The sequence below is a fragment of the Podarcis filfolensis genome (genome assembly GCF_964270895.1).
Source record: "Podarcis filfolensis genome assembly, chromosome: 2".
NCBI classification, from domain to species: domain Eukaryota; kingdom Metazoa; phylum Chordata; class Lepidosauria; order Squamata; family Lacertidae; genus Podarcis; species Podarcis filfolensis.
The window spans coordinates 102,361,625-102,376,388 of record NC_139605.1 but is presented as its reverse complement, the minus strand read 5'-3'; the positions used below and the strand labels follow the sequence as shown (position 1 = coordinate 102,376,388).

Genomic DNA, 14,764 nt, shown 5'->3' with positions numbered 1-14,764 from the left:
CAGGTTACAGACTCCACTAACCCAGAAATAGTACCTCAGGTTAAGAACTTTGCTTCAGGATGAGAACAGAAATCGTGCTCCGGCAGTGTGGCGGCAGCAGGAGGCCCCATTAACTAAAGTGGTACCTCAGGTTAAGAACAGTTTCAGGTTAAGAACGGACCTCCAGAACGAATTAAGTTCTTAACCAGAGGTACCACTGTAGTCCCTTCAAGGCAGGAATATGCAGCTGTCCCATGTGGCAGCTAGACTGATGACTGGGAGTGGCTGCCAAGACCATATAACACAGGTCCTGAAAGACCTACATTGGCTCCCAGTACATTTCCAAGCACAATTTGAAGTGTTGGTGCTGACCTTTAAAGCCCTAAATGGCCTCAGCCCAGTATACCTGAAGGAGGTCCTCCACCCCCATTGTTCAAACTGGACACTGAGGTCCAGCTCAGAGGGCCTTCTGGCAGTTCCCTCAATACGAGAAGTGAGGTTACAGGGAACCAGGCAGAGGGCCTTCTCGGTAGTGGCCCCTGCCCTGTGGAATGCCCTCCCATCAGATGTCAAGGAAATAAACAACTATCTGACTTTTAGAAGACATCTGAAGGCAGCCCTGTTTAGGGAACTTTTTAATGTTTGATGTTTTATCATGTTTTTAATATTCTCTTGGGAGCCAGCCAGATGGGTGGGGTATAACTAATAAAATTATTATTATTATTATTATTATTATTATTATTATTATTATTATACAGGCATCGTACCTGTGATTGAACCTTGGTGTTATCAACACCACACTCTAACCAACTGAGCTCCAAAAGACATGATCTCCCAAGCAAGCCTGGTCTAATCACGGACGCAAACTGAACAACCATCTGGGATGTCAAGATTCCAGCAGCAGCTCTCACAACCATGTACATATCCTGGAAAGAGAGAGAGAAAGAGACAGAGACAGAGAGGCTCTGTTTTCACAGAACCAGCCTGCACACAACCAGCTTAGCAGGTTGTGAGCAAGACAGCAGTCCCTAAAGTTCCCAGAGACATGGCTGAGAGCCTTCTGATAACCAATATCATTCAAAGGGAAGCTAGTGTCAGGACAATACCTGAAAGGAGGCTAGGAAGTTCTCCAGGGGTCTCAAGCTGTCTGACATTACTGGTTAGTTGGAATCTGATGAGCACCACCAAGGAGGTTCTGGCTCTGTTAACCAGGGGGAAAGCAAAAGGTGTGCTCGCTTCTAGTATTTATATCAGCCCTGGCCCATACACATGCTTCACAGAATTGCCAGTTGCAGAGGCCATTATTTCCTTCTACATCTGAAGTGGGCTCTGAGACCTGAGTCCACAGCCTAGTTGGCTAAGTCCCAGCCTCTGACAACAAGGTCAAACCCTCCAAGTGTCCCTATTTTCCAGAAACGGTCTCGGATTTACAGAATCTGTCCCAGTTTCTGATTTGATCCTGGAATGTCCCACTTTTCCTTTGTTGTTTAATCGTTTAGTCATGTTCTACTCTTCGCGACCCCATGGACCAGGCACTCCTGTCTTCCACTGCCTCCCGCAGTTTGGTCAAACTCATGCTGGTGGCTTCCAGAACACTGTCCAACCATCTCGTCCTCTGTCGTCCCCTTCTCCTTGTGCCCTCAATCTTTCCCAACATCAGGGTCTTTTCCAGGGAGTCTTCTCTTCTCATGAGGTGATGTCCTATTTTCATTGGAGAAATGTTAGAGGCTATGGAGTTATGCGACTCCTGAGCCATCTGAAGGCAGCTGTGAATAGGGAAGTTTTTAAATGTTTAATGTTTTATTATGTTTTTATATATGTTGGAAGACTCCCAGAGCGGCTGGGGCAACCCAGTCAGATGGGGTGGGTATTATTATTATTATTATTATTATTATTATTATTACTGACGTCCCTATTTTCATCACAGAAATGTTGGAGGGTATGCAAGGTTCCTGGCCTAAGTCCTGCAGTCCCTGACAACTGTGGGTGGGGTGGGGGGAGGTTAAAGGCTCAAAATAAGGTTTCCTTTCTTGCCCACCATGAGAATAGTTGGCATTAATGGTATATAAGTAACGCTTTATGCTTTCGTGTTTCATAGCATTGCCCTCTCTCTTGCATCATGTCGTTGATTTCAATTATGAAAGTGGAGCTGTGGATCTTAATCCCAAAGTGGAATGAGTATGTAGACAATACAGGGAGTGCTGAAAAAAACCCAATCACTTGGTATGCAAAATTGCCAGTAAACGCTCTGTGCGAGAAAGATTAAACTATTATTCATGCTTGCACTGCAAGCATTGCATCACTCTAGGATTGTGCAGACTAATTAACAGTTAAGAGAATGTCACTTTTGCATAGGCGCCAACTCTCAATGGATGCAATCACGGCCTATTTATTGTACCAACAATAGCCTGTTGGAGTATTGTTTTTTGGAGAGTAGTATGGAAGAGTAGAGGCACAATCCAGAGACATCTAAAAGTTCTTACTTTAAACAAATTTGAATAGTGAGTATCCTACATTGCATCCATTTATTAATGCTGTCAGGCAAATGAGATCTTTAAAAACACACACACACACACACACACAAATCCCCATCATTAGCTTTGCAGCGTATATTTGTTCTCCAGTTATACAAATCAGGATTTGTGGCAGTCTGGGATTGTCGCTTTTGCTTCTGGTTTCATTTCCGCAAACCGGGGAGAGGTGAAAACCTATTCAGGAGCTGGTATATACATAGCCTGCTTGGGGTTCTATTTTAAAGGAATTTCTTCTGATTTACAGCAACATATTTTCATCTGAAAGTGCCCCAAGCTCTAGCACCACATGAAAATTGGATTTAAACAAAGCAAATCTACAAAAAAAAAAAAAAAAAAAATACTAGGGCTGGCTGGCTAAGTATAGACCATTCTGTTTCATTTGAAATTAATGGGACTCAAGTTCAAGTACCGTATTTTTTGCTCTATAAGACTCACTTTTCCCCTCCTTAAAAGTAAGGGGAAATGTATGTGCGTCTTATGGAGTGAATGCAGGCTGCGCAGCTATCCCAGAAGCCAGAACAGCAAGAGGGATTGCTGCTTTCACTGCACAGCAATCCCTCTTACTGTTCCGGCTTCTGAGATTCAGAATATATTTTTTCTTGTTTTCCTCCTCCAAAAACTTGTGGTCTGGTGCGTCTTCTAGAGCGAAAAATACGGTATATTTCTCTGGTTTGAGGCTGTTGACAGGGTCTACAGTATAGCCCTGATTCCCATTAATTGGCTTAGCACGTAAAGTTTAAGGGCTCATCCAGACTTCTGCTTTCCCCCAGGAAAACCCAGAAATCTTGGACTCAAGCATCCTCTTAGTAAACCCAGGGGAGACAAAGCTCATAATCAGATACCATGCACAGAAAGAAAGTTAAAACATCACGTTGTGTTTCTCAAAGGCATCATCTCCAGGCCTTGCCCTCCCATAACTGATACTTGGGGGAAGAGGGAGGCACGTTGTTGATGAGGTCACTACACAGTTTGTTCCGAGTCAGTGGTAAAAAGTTTGTTTCTCAGGGGAAACTGCAAGGAAAACATGCGACAAGCAGAAAACTGCTCAGACTTTTGCTTTCTAGGTACAGGAGAAGTGGAAATGTGAAGAAGCCCATAGTGCCAGGGTGGTCCTTGAGAGCATAGAGTGAAAAAAAGGTCTGTGTTGGAAGTTGTGAGAATTAACCAACCATTGGAAATCCAGGGTTTAAATACCACTTTGAACCAATGTTAGGTTATAGAAAGGGGAGGGGGTCTTTGGGATAAGTGATTTGCTGTAACACCTATACAGTGGTACCTTGGGTTAAGTACTTAATTCGTTCCGGAGGTCCGTTCTTAACCTGAAACTGTTCTTAACCTGAAGCACCACTTTAGCTAATGGGGCCTCCTGCTGCCGCCGCTGCACGATTTCTGTTCTCATCCTGAAGCAAAGTTCTTAACCCGAGGTAATATTTCTGGGTTAGTGGAGTCTGTAACCTGAAGCATATATAACTTGAAGCGTATGTAACCTGAGGTACCACTGTATAGCTTTGTTTCATTGTTTTTTCCCTACAAGTTCCCATTTCCCACTTTGTTTACTCTGCTCGGTTGTAACTGAAAGAATGTTCCCCCGAGTGCGACATAACAACTGGTTGTCTTGGGGCCTAGGTTCATTGCAATATTATGTATGAGGAACGCATTATCTTTACATGAAACGTTAATTAAATTTTGCTGGTAACACTAGATTACTGTGGTGATCATTTACATAAAGTATTAGGAGCCCAGGTAGCCTTCTAGAACATGTTCAAGATAAAGATTTGTACAATCATAATGGGTAGCGCTGTGGTCTAAACCACAGAGCCTCTTGGGCTTGCCGATCAGAAGGTCGGTGGTTCAAATCCGCGTGGTGGGATAAGTTTCCATTGCTTTGTCCCAGCTTCTGCCAACCTAGCAGTTCGAAAGCATACCAGTGCAAGTAGATAAATAGGTACTACAGTGGGAAGGTAAATGGCGTTTCCATGCACTCTGGCACTCATCACGGTGTTCCGTTGTGCCAGAAGCGGTTTAGTCATGCTGGCCACATGACCTGGAAAGCTGTCTGCGGACAAACGCCGGCTCCCTTGGCCTGAAAGCGAGATGAGCGCCGCAACCCCATAGTTGCCTTTGACTGAGGTCCTTTACCTTATGTTTGTCAACATTTACTCATGCCACAATCTACAGAAATAAACCATAGAAGAAGTTTAGATTGGCACACCTCTTTACAAACCTAAACCCAGAAATTTCTCATTGCTTCAGGAGAAAGGAATGCATAGCAACACGGATGATAGCTCATGTTCATGTTTCTCATAGACAACAAAATCAGCAAATAATTATGAGGCAAAAAATAAAAAGTAAAGCAGGATAGGCTACCTTAATAATATGTTACTCATGCACTCCAGAGAAGTTATTGAATGTCTTAACACTGTTCTTGTCTTTCTTTTATAGGAACAAGTACTGCCAATCTCGGTTCAACATCTAAAGAGAAGCAAGAAATAATTAAAGAGCAAGGTCTGCGTCCCTTTCATTTTTCTTGACCATCCAACTAGAAGTTGCTAGATCAGACATTAGTGTTTCTCCAATAGCTACCTCTTTGAAACCAAATATAGAAGTTTTTCAAAGAACATGACATGACGGGGATGATTAGGTCTCGCAATTATAGTCAAAGACTGTCATCCATACTCAGTGAGGGGTGGATAAATTAGAGCTTTCAGTTTGGTGCCGAAATGTTTAACAAATGGGCCATGAAAACATTTTTGCCACCAGGGGTCAGAAGTGGCATAGCACTCATATGGAAGGAGCTTCCCACCTCCTAACTAAATGATGATATTTCCTTTCAGACCGGAGAACGAACAAGCAGACTGCGGAAATTTGGCCAGAGGAGGTAATTTCCAGAGGAGGTAATTCTAATGTAATGACTGAAGGTTCATATTCTTCTCTTCAATATGTTTCCGAGCACAATTCAAAGTGTTGGTGTTGACCTGTAAAGCCCTCAGACCTGTAAACGGCCTCAGCCCAGTATACCTGAAGGAGCGTCTCCACCCCCATCGTTCTGCCCAGACACTGAGGTCCAGCACCAAGGGCCTTCTGGTGGTTCCCTCGCTACGAGAAGCCAAGTTACAGGGAACCAGGCAGAGGGCCTTCTCGGTAGCGGCGCCCGCCCTGTGGAACGCCCTCCCATCAGATGTCAAAGAGATACACAACTACCTGACATTCAGAAGACATCTGAAGGCAGCCCTGTTCAGGGAAGTTTTTAATGTGTTACATTTTAGTGTATTTTTGGTCTTTGTTGGAAGCTGCCCAGAGTGGCTGGGAAAGCCCAGCCAGATGGGCGGGGTACAAAGAAACAAACAAACAAACAAATAAATAAATTATTATTATTATCTCTAGAGAACTTTGGGCTACTCTAGCAAAAGATTTATTACTTTTTTATTTTTTGCATAGTGCATGTAAAGTTTGTTGGGTTATTCCTTTTTTATTTTTGGCATGGTGCATATCAAGTTTGTTGTGGTGCACGGGTCAGCTGTTAGCCATCATTCCTGTAGAAACCTTAAAAACAGAGTGGTCAGGGAAGGGTGGTAGCTCAGCAGAAGTTCCCAGGTTCAATTCCCAACATATCCAGTTGGGGCTGTGAGAGACGCCAATCAAAAACCCAGGAGAGCCACTTCTAGTCAGTGTAGACCACGGGTCAGCAAACTTTGTCAGCAGGGGGCCGGTCCACTGTCCCTCAGACCTTGTGGGGGGCCAGACAATCTTTTTTTGGGGGGGGGATGAATGAATTCCTATGCCCCACAAATAACCCAGAGATGCATTTTAAATAAAAGGGCACTTCCTACTCATGTAAAAACACGCTGATTCCAGGACCGTCCGTGGGCCGGATTTAGAAGGCGATTGGGCCAGATCTGGCCCCCAGGCCTTAGTTCGCCTACCCATGGTGTAGACAGTCCTGAGCTGGCTGAACCAATGCTTTGGCTCAATACAGAGCATCTTTCTTTCTGTGTTCCTAAATTAAAGATGGAGAAAGCAAACCTGGTCTCCAATCCCCTGCAAAAACGGAATGGTCAGCAAAAGGGTTGTGCATTGGGAGACTGAGTCGCATCTGCACACCTGCCACAACCAAGAGACCTGCAGGTCTGTCCACAAGTTGCTAATTGGGATAATCCAAGAACAATGCTTGTTCTTCTAGCTTCCTCTGAAATATAGTACACGCCAAAACAAGAACTGCCAGGTGAAGAATAGCCATTTGCAATGTGGCAAAACATGAGAAGGAAGGGGAGATCATCACCTTCCAATTATGAGCAGAGGTGTTTGTTTTTCCTACCTGCAGTTTAGGCAGACACCCTACAATTCCAGGCAGCCAATAAAAACAGGAAGTGTCTCACTGTCATAGTTGTTGCAGAATCATAGCAAACTACTCAAGCATGGGGCCCACTCTGGGAAGGCTGAAGAGGGGAAAAAACTCAGAAAAAAATTGGTGGGTTGCTAAGTAACCAGCCACCTGTCTCCTCTTGCTTGAGGACACTATGCATCAAGGCGCCGCCCGCAAGAAGTGATGCCTAACAATGCCATCTCTTGTCTCCACTTTTGTGCCAAGAAATGCTGTGTTAAATGAACCAGATTATTAATATCACAACAACATATTTCATGCCTCAGGAATTCAAGATTCCAGCAAACAAGCAAAGTTGAATTTCCTTCTGTTTATTTTCTCCTGCTGCAGCAGCAGCAGCAGCAGCATAAAACAGACAGCAGAGAGGTAGCACAGAAGAGTGCTTGCTCCAAGAGAAAATGAAATCAGCAAACAAAGAGGAAATTTGTTGATGCGGAAATGTGAGCTATTGCAAGTGATAAAGAGTTTGTCATTCTGGTACTTTCTTGCTGCAGTACCTGCGGCTCTTCCTTCCGGGCACCTGCAGCACATCAAGAAATAGCACACCAGACATCAGTGTTCCTAGAGCACGAAAGCACACTGCCAGGCACATCTTTTATCTCTTTGGCAACTGGAAATCAGGTGCTGGTAAGTCAAATGAATAGGTTCCTCTTGTTCCAAGTAGAGTAAAGATGGTGCATAAGAAATTAGGGTCAGATCGAGTAATCCAACAGATAGGTGGGTGTGTTTGTGCTGTCTGAAATGAGAACAAATATACGAACCCCCCCCCCCGCCACATCGTTTTGTGCCGAGTCAGGATTTCAAGAAGCTGTGCCCATTTGCAGAGCCCAAGGCAGGCTGCTGAAGGTTTTTTTTTTGGGGGGGGGGACTGTATTCACCAGAGCAGGGGAAGCCAACGCAATGCCCTCCAGATATTGTTGGACTACAACTCCCATCATCCTTCACAGTTGTTCATGCTGCCTGGAGCATCATGTTGGATACCCCTGCACCACAGTACAGTGCCTTTAATAATTGCATTGAAGATGCACCCTTGGCAGATATAGTATGCCATGTCATGTTGCTGCAGGGATGGAAAAACATCCCATCTTCTACATAGTTATTGAAGGTGCAAGAGTCCTCTGTTCTATGGTATCTGATCGTCCTGTGTTTTTTTGGGTGATTGATAGCTATGGGTTTTTTTAAGGGGGTAGAATGTTCAATATGCAAACTTAATACCAAGATGAGGAATGAAACTGCAATACTATGAGAGTCTCCACTGAGTTATAATCGAGGGAAAGCCCACTGGCAACTGAGGAAAGAGAAGTGTTCTCTGAACTTCTGTTGTGATAGGCTATCGCTGATTCTTTTTCAAGTGGAAAGATTTGAAGCAACCCAGCTGTGCCAAGATATACCAGGAAAACTTGGAACATGGCTTAATGTGTCCCAAAGAGCTCAGTAAGTTCCTGACCTATGATTTCACGGAAGTCAGCCAGGTTTTCTGCACTGACTTTGGACCAGTTTCTCAGGCTGCAGTCCTATCCCCACTTACCAAGGAGTCTCCTTGAACTCAATGGTCTTTTCATCTGAGTAGACATGCACAGGATCATACTTTTAGGGTGAATTCAGACACAAAGATTTTCATGCGAGCTTTCCAAATCTTCTCATTAGCAAGTTTCATCAATGATGCATCGGTGCATCATTCATCAATGATGCATCACACCTGGTGTGATTTTCCATTGCAGTGCCACATAAGTATCGTGTCTCAAGGCAATCACACCAAGAAGCGTTACTGTTTCCTGCTCCCTTTCTTAGCCAGAATCCTCCTCTCTTCACCCCTACTGCCTACTCTGTAAATGTGCACTGGTGAATAAAGGAAACTTGTAGTGCAGTGCTAACTATGTCCCCTCTGAAGGAGCTCTGTAAGCCCTGCTGAATTCAATGGGACTTACTCCTGGGCAAGTGAGATTAGAATTGCAGTCATGGACTGTAGCCTTTCCCATCTCCTCAGAAATTTCTCTCTGCATCCCCCACAAATACAAGCTTTTACAAATGGGCTCTTTCCCTTGCCACAAAAGCAGAGAAGCTACCAGAGAAGAATGGAAGGCTGCTTGCCTATGGATACCAGATTTTTTTCAATGAATCCAGGGACACTTTTTTTTTTTTTTTTTTTTTTGAAGCTGAGTAGCAACAGGGAGTCAGTAGTGGGGATGGTGAGGCAAAAGACCCTGGGCCCAAGCACGCATGCATATTGTATAAAGGTGCAAAGCCCTTCTTTCGCACCCTGTGAAACATAAATGCGCAGTTTTTTAAAAAACTGGGCAACGGCCGCCCGCAACTCCTGAGCCTCTCCTGATCAGTCAAAACAAAGGGGGAAGACGGCAGATCTGTACCGCCGGACGTCCCCGGTTCCCCTTTGGCAGTGGTGGCGGCAGTGGCAGTCAGCAGCCCGGAGCCAGCCTGGTAGCACAGTTGGCTCTGGCTGGCTTCGGGAGCTGCTCACTGCTCTGGCGCCCACCATTTTTCCTCGCTGGAAGTCCCCATATGATGTGTTGTGCACAAGACACATCATATGGGGACTTCCAGTGAGGAAAAATGGCGGGCGCCACGGCAGCGAGCAGCTCCTGAAGCCAGCCAGAGCCAACTGTGCTACCAGGCTCGCTCCAGGCTGCTGACTGCCGCTGCCACATTTCCCAGGGACAGATTTGCAAATCGGGACAGAATTTGTCCAGGGACAGATTTGCAAATCCGGGGACTGTCCCCGGGAACGTCTAGTAACCATATGCTTGCCCGCATGCCCTGTGAGGTACAAAGTGGCCATGTGTATCCCACCAGCCTTGGAATAACCTGAGACTTAAAAGTTATTATATCATTAAAAATAAAGGGACCCTGACCATTAGGTCCAGTCGTAGCTGACTCTGGAGCCGAGGGAGCTCCCTGGAGCTGAGGGAGCCGGCGTTTGTCTGCAGACTGCTTCCGGGTCATGTGGCCAGCATGACTAAGCTGCTTCTGGCGAACCAGAGCAGCGCACGGAAACACCGTTTACCTTCCTGCCAGAGTGGTACCTATTTATCTACTTGCACTCTGGCGTGCTTTCGAACTGCTAGGTTGGCAGGAGCAGGGACCGAGGAGCTCCCGTTGCGGGGATTCTTGTTAAATTTGAATACCACCTTTCACCTGGTTCACAACATAAAAACACAAACTGAGAATGCATAATATAATAAAATAATAATAATAAAATAATAATAATAATAATAATAATAATAATAATAATAATAATAATAATAATAAAAAACCCTCCTCCTCCCATGAATGGGGGTGGGGTAGGGTTGCCCTATTTCAAACAGATCCGGACAGAAAAGTTGGTGAGGTTTTTTTAGTTTTACCCAAAGTTGTTAAGCTTTTTGGGCAAAAAAACCCCCGTTTTAGAGCTATTTTTATGGGGAAACGGCATTGCCGATGTAGATGCAGTATTCAGTATATGTACGGACAAACGGCAGCCCTAGAGTGGGGGATAGTCTGGAACTCAGAACTTGCCCACTCACCTCTTTCTAGATGCAGAATTTGAGACATCGCAGCATGGAACTCCAATCAGCAGACAGCAGTAGATAGGCTTGCAACAGCAGCTGGTGAGCATTGCAAGAGGGAACTCCAGAATGAGCCAGCAGAGGCTTCTGTGGCTCTGCAACTTCAAGCCAATAGGAATTTCTAAGATAGATCTAGGGCAGCTCTTGCTTCCCCTCCTAGGTGGATTTCACTTCAGCATTAGTGATTTAGTCTGTGGTGATTCAGCCGGCAAGGTTTAGCAATCCCTTAACTGAAGCATTCAGCGGGAGACCAGCTTTTCAAAGCCCTCTCCCCTTCACAAAGAGAAAGCTTCCCCTCTCCCTGACCAGATCTGTGAGCCCTTCTCTCCGGAGTCACTTTGGTTCAAGATGAACCAGCATCAGCGCTCTTACTGAGGATAGGTAGCTGACAGGGAGGCCAGGCACCCGTCTGTTCAATAACTTAGTCCAACAGTTACAATAAAACATGAAATGCAATTCTATCCAACATGCAAATGAGTGTGACATGCTGGATTCAGACACTTAATGTTTTCTCTGCCCTTTCTGCAATTTTACTATCTCTGCAATGTTACATGCAGACAACAGGAAGTAAATTAGGCAGCCCCTGTTAGTTTTCTCTCTCTGGAAAACCCTTTCCTACTGAATGTTGATGGGAAAGAGTCTATACCCCTTCCAAAAGGGGGCTCTAAAACAAGTTGCCTTCAATCTGGAAAGATTCCCTTATAGAACTTTCTTTATGTATGCAACAACAGCAGCAAGAATACTTATTGCAAAGTATTGGAAGACACAAGAGTTACCCACCCTGGAAGAGTGGCAGATGAAGGTGATGGATTATATGGAATTGGCGGAAATGACTGGCAGAATCCGAGACCTGGGAGAAGAGTTGGTGGAAGAAGACTGGAAGAAATTTAAAGACTATTTGCAGAAACACTGTAAAATTAATGAATGTTAAAATGATGTTGGATTGAAAATAAGTGGCATTAGCAACAAAGTTAATAAGAATATGCGAAAATGAATTGATAATGGATGAAAATATAGAGTTATAATATGTTAAGATATAGAGTTAAGATAAACGAAAGAGGGTAAGGATTTGCTGATTTGATTATTTAAATGGGAATACAAAAAGGGGAGGTGTGAGGAGGCCAAGGAAACAAGCAAATGAGTTTAAAGTTACAAAAAACGGATTTGTTTTTAATTCTTTTTTATCTATTTGTTTTTTGTATTTTGTATTTTTATTCTTCTTTTTTCTTTTTTATGTATGCTCTTGTTTTGGTATCTTTTTCTTTCTATATGACTTTTTTCTATTTTGTAAACCTATGTTTTTGTAAAACCTCAATAAATATCTTTTTTTTTTTTTAAAAAAAGGAAAGATTCCCTTAGCTCGTATTTTCGTAAAAGGCAACAGTCTTCAATGACAAGGGTTGCCCAATTTCATCTCACTTCAGGGTATTACCAGGCAAACAGAAACAGTACATTACACTCAAGGGAGTATTCCTACCTTATGAGATTGCTTTTCTTGAGAACTACTGTCCCCTCAAACATCGTTCAAATGAACCCAATTAATTTCAGTGGTGAAGCCTTGCTAATGGTCTCGTCAAAGGTCAACCACATTTTGTTTTATGGCTGTTGATCCAGCTTTGGCGAGACAGCAGATACACAGAGAACTAAACATCCAGAGTTTTAATGGCTCATTGTTTGCATCTTGTTGAAACCAAGCCCAGATTTGAACTGAGTCGACACAAAGATCTTTCCAAAGTCTTACGCTTAGCTGCCAGATGGACATTCTTGGCTTCCAAAACCTTTTGTCTGAATAAAAGGACATTGACCTCTTGAATACTCCAGCCCCCTTCTACAAGGCTGGACTTCGCAAACTACTTCTGTAGGTACTACTTGTACCTACAAATGTAGGTATGAAAATGCATTCATTTTGCTTGATCTTAGCTGTGCTGCAGACTTAAGTTGGCTTAATCAATTGACTCTCTTCAGAGACCTGCAGTTTCATGAGGGAGGCTGGCAAGGGTTGTTTCACACCATACATTTAAAGCACTTTTTTTGCCCCCAAGAATCCTGGGGACCGTAGTTTAAGGGTGCTGGGAATTCTAGTTCTGTGAGGAGAAACTACAGTTTCCAGGATTCTTTGGAGGGGTAGAATGTGTTCAATGCCTCAAATGTGTTCTACATGAACAGTGTGTGTTGTTGTTGTTGTTGTTTAGTCATTTAGTCGTGTCCGACTCTTCGTGACCCCATGGACCAGAGCACACCAGGCACTCCTGTCTTCCACTGCCTCCTGCAGTTTGGTCAAACTCATGCTGGTCGCTTCGAGAACACTGTCCAACCATCTCGTCCTCTCTCGTCCCCTTCTCCTTGTGCTCTCCATCTTTCCCAACATCAGGGTCTTTTCCAGAGAGTCTTCTCTTCCCATGAGGTGGCCAAAGTATTGGAGCCTCAGCTTCACGATCTGTCCTTCCAGTGAGCACTCAGGGCTGATTTCCTTCAGAATGGATAGGTTTGATCTTCTTGCAGTCCATGAGACTCTCAAGAGTCTCCTCCAGCACCATAATTCAAAAGCATCAATTCTTCAGCGATCAGCCTTCTTTATGGTCCAATACTTTGGCCACCTCATGAGAAGAGAAGACTTCCTGGAACACAGCCTTAAAGTACACAGCCTTAAAGTGTACACAGCCTTAAAGTGCATCTTCATTCTGCAACACATGAAGAGGAGTACTGACAGCTCCAACTCAGATCAGAATTTTTTTTTTTTAAAGAAAACACTTATTCCACCACCTTTTTCCTTATCTATCTGTAAAAGGGAACGGAAACTGAGATATATATATATCTGCAGTAGCTACAAGCTAGGATGACCAGGTGAAAAACAGTGCAGGATGCTGCACCTTAAATACTTCTGTAGAAAATGACATTTCAATAGGAGATGCTTGCGTTATAAGCTATTCCTACCCTGACTTTGCATTCTATATGGTGCTTTCCAGTAGCCTTTGAATAATTAAGTCCTTGTTGAACTCACTGAGACTTAGACTTCCAAGAAGAGGAGGTTTGTGCTTTAAAATGTTCCATAAATTTGTTTATTATGAATAATACTATAGTAAGAAATCAAGTACTAGCATGGCCCGAAGAATATGGGCTGAAAAGCTATTGGAACGAAATTGTGCTCCGGCGGCGCGGCAGCAGCAGGAGGCCCCATTAACTAAAGTGGTGCTTCAGGTTAATAACAGTTTCAGGTTAAGAACAGACCTCCGGAACGAATTAAGTACTTAACGCGAGGTACCACTGTATATTTTTTAAATGTTTTAAAATATATGTGGAATTTGCCATTAGCTCACTGGCACCATCTAGTGTCACATTTGTATAATGCACTTAAAACGCTATATTTGCAGCTGTATAGCTGAGTCCTAAGATGCTAAAGGTGGCTCTGTTAGGGTTCAGAGGAACTCTTGTATGGAGCATTTGTACAGGAATGTGTCCTATTCTACACAGGCCACTTTCCACAGTGCTACACTTGGAGCTTGATGGTCTTACTGGAGTGGAGAGGGCTATTTAATATCTGTTATTTCACTTACTTCAACACGGAGGAAGCCAAGCCTGCTGCATTCTGCTGAATTGGGTCTTGCCCCAAAGTCCTACCCTGACAGCACCACTGACAGCTGGTCATCATCACAGAGCAGCAGGTTGCTGATCTTCTCCCCACGCCCTGCAAAGCAGGCAAGGGAAGGTGGGTGGATGCAAAGACATGGTTAGACAAAGTAATAAGCTACGGCAAAGAGAACCAAAACAGTCCTTCTGGCATAAGGTGTTAGATATTCTTTAAACCTCCACCCCTCCCAAACCTTGGACAGCTGTACCCAAAATGGTGTGCATTCCAATTCCAGCTTCTAACAAAAGGGCTGGTATCAACCATAACAAGAACGCCAGTGGACCCTATATTGTGTTTTCATTTTCAGTGTGTACATCTCGTGTGCTTACCTCATTGCCCTCTTCCAGGGCACCACTTTGAAGTGCCTTCAGCTAGCACCAGGGATGGGCTTCTTGGCCCTTTGCACAGGGAAAAATCCCCTAAAGGGACTTTAGCTCTCACTCCGTGGTACACATACACAACTGAGAGCACTAGGACAATCGTGGGAATGGCATAAGCCGTAGCTTTTTCCCATCATAACTTGACTCAGCTGGATGGGTTGGGCCAAACATTTCTGATAACACACACGGGCTGCCAGACACAGAATTATTGCCAGAATGTCACGCCTGGCTACAGAGAGGCTGCATCCAAGAAAAGTCACACAGACTGTTTCCCAAACCGTGAAGTTCAGAGTCTAAAA

The 14,764-nt window shown here is 44.1% G+C and overlaps 1 long non-coding RNA gene across 1 annotated transcript; it reads right to left on the bottom strand.

The window, feature by feature from the left end:
• Positions 1–4,737: 4,737 nt before the first annotated feature.
• LOC310755759 lies at positions 4,738–14,467 on the bottom strand. Its single transcript, XR_014544517.1, has 3 exons — positions 14,012–14,467; positions 6,829–6,949; positions 4,738–4,985 (listed from the first exon to the last, which is right to left on the bottom strand). It is a non-coding gene; the product is annotated as an uncharacterized lncRNA (long non-coding RNA).
• Positions 14,468–14,764: the final 297 nt, after the last annotated feature.